Here is a 2,569-nt window from a genome sequence, read left to right as displayed (position 1 = left end):
TGTGATGTTCGTCACTGTTTTCAAACCGTGAAGGACGCATCTTGCAGAGAGAGTTGTCGTGGGATCAAGACAACTGGGAACTCTGGAAAAAACGAGGTCAAATCATGATGTCAGTAATCTTCAGTGCGGATAGTCGGAGATCTAGAAAGAGGCCCAAGTTCCTGAATCAGAATTTTGAGCTGAATGACTGTTCAATACGATTTTTTACCAGTCGGATCTTGTTTTTTCCGAGTTCCTAGTTAAGTTCCTGAGTTCCTAGTCTTGTACGCACTGAAGTCAGAGATTTCTAGGTTCCCAGTTCCCAGTAGTTTTGAATGTGGCATTGTTCCACATCCTAGTTTGTAACTGCAGAAAATGGAAGAAAACCTGGAGGAAAAACATAATTATTTTTTGCCAGAAGTGTGCTTTTATACACAAAATCAACATAGATCAACATATTTTGATTGGGTTTTAATATGTGATTTCCTGGCAATCCCCACGCACTGTTGCAGCTATGACACTAATCTAGTGAGCACTAACAAGCAAGGCATTTGATGGGTTTGACATATTGTGTCATTGATTTACACAGCTTGGTTCTCCATGAGGCTAAAAGGTGGGAAATTGCACGTCAAGGGAACTATACTGTTCAGATTATTTAAACGGAATAGCAGCCTAACAAAAATCTGGACACTGACTATGTGATCTATAACATTTCGCATAGCCTAATATAATGAACTTGTGAAGAATAAGGCATTTCTTGCAGTAAAATAAAGAAATGGAAGGGACGGAGACATATGATTTATTCTTTCAACATCTTGAGAGAATCGATGCGCGGTTAGGGACCGTCTGTTAAGATGCTATCTTTCAGCTTTATAAAAGCTGATATAGTATGTCAACTGTATTGCTGTTATTGTGAAGTGGAAAAGTCTAGGAGCAACAACGGCTCAGCCAAGAAGTGGTAAGCCACACAAACTCACAGAACGGGACCGTCTTGTGTTGAAGCGCGTGGCGCATGAAAATCATCTGTCCTCGGTTGCAACACTCACTACCAAGTTCCAAACTGCCTCTGGAAGCAACTTCAGCACAATGACTGTTCATCAGGAGCTTCATGAAATGGGACGCCATGGCCGAGCAGCTGCACACAAGCCTAAGATCACCCTGTGCAATGCCAAGCAGTGGTGTAAAGCTCACCACCATTGGACTCTGGAGCAGTTGAAATGCGTTCTCTGGAGTGTTGAATCACGCTTCACCATTTGCCAGTCCAATGGACGAATCTGGGTTTGGCAGATGCCATGAGAACGCTACCAACCAAAATGCATAGTGCTACCTGTAAAGTTTGGTGGATGAGGAATAACAAAGCATTTTTTAAATGTAGTTTTATTTAACTTTTATTTAACTAGGCAAGTCAATTAAGAACAAATTCTTATTTACAATGACGGGCTACCCCGGCCAAACCCAGACCAACAGTTTGGGGAAGGCCATTTACTGTTTTAGCTTGACAATGCCCCTGTGCACAAAGGGAGGTCCATACAGAAATGGTTTGTCGCAATCTGTCTGGAAGAACTTGACTGGCCTGCATAGAGCCCTGACCTCAATCGATGATTTGGAACTCCAACTGCGAGCCAGGCCTAACTGCCCAACATCAGTGTCCGAGCTCACTAATGCTCGTGGCCGCAATGTTCTAACATCTATTAGAAAGACTTCCCAGAAGAATGGAGGCTGTTATAGCATCAAAAGGGGGCCTGTTATTTTGGAATGAGATGTTCGATGAGCAGGTGTCCACATACTTTTGGTCATGTAGTGTAGTTGGGTGGTGGGTTATTAGCAATTATGGGTGGGTGCAAGTGAAGAAACCGCTGACCTGTGCACTACTAACCTCACCAGCCACCTTGAGTGCACAAGCGTTGCAAAATAAATGTACACATACATGTTATTCAATCATTTCCCACACCGCTTGCGCAAATGAATGAGCGTCTGCATTTGAGATGGACGAGTCCCCTCCTTATTGGAAATCAGGAAGATACAAACCCAAGTGTTTGCTTGAAAGAAAAAAGAGGAGAGATTAATTAAAGATAACTTAAATCTAACTATAACTTACTAGGTTTCGATTCTGTATTTCTCAGGGTCAAAATTCTACAACAAAAAAAGGACCTTAAATACTTCATGTGTTATTAAATAATTTCCCACACAAGACAAATGGGCTAGCAGTAGCAAGCTTCCTTCGTGTCCACAAATGTTTCATGTGTGTTTCGACATGCCCCCAAATTAAAGGAGCAAATGCAAAAATCGCTCCGCCATTTCCAAATCCTAATAGTTAGAAATTCTAATAATAATTTCAGTTTATGTGACAAAACAAAACAGATCAACCACTTCTTAGACTTGCTTTTAGTGAAAATGACATATCTGTAACTCGCATGTGATTTTGGATGGGTTGCTCAAAAAGTAACAAATTCCAACTATAATATAGTTGGTTCACAGTTGGTTTTAATTTTTTGAACCTGCGTGTACTGATCGAGTTGGGTGTGGATGGACAAAATCAACACGTGTGCGATGGCGCATGATCGTGGCCGGTGTATTCAGCATGTAATGT

This window comes from Oncorhynchus keta, chromosome 7, assembly GCF_023373465.1.
Source record: "Oncorhynchus keta strain PuntledgeMale-10-30-2019 chromosome 7, Oket_V2, whole genome shotgun sequence".
NCBI classification, from domain to species: domain Eukaryota; kingdom Metazoa; phylum Chordata; class Actinopteri; order Salmoniformes; family Salmonidae; genus Oncorhynchus; species Oncorhynchus keta.
This window is presented reverse-complemented; position numbering follows the sequence as displayed.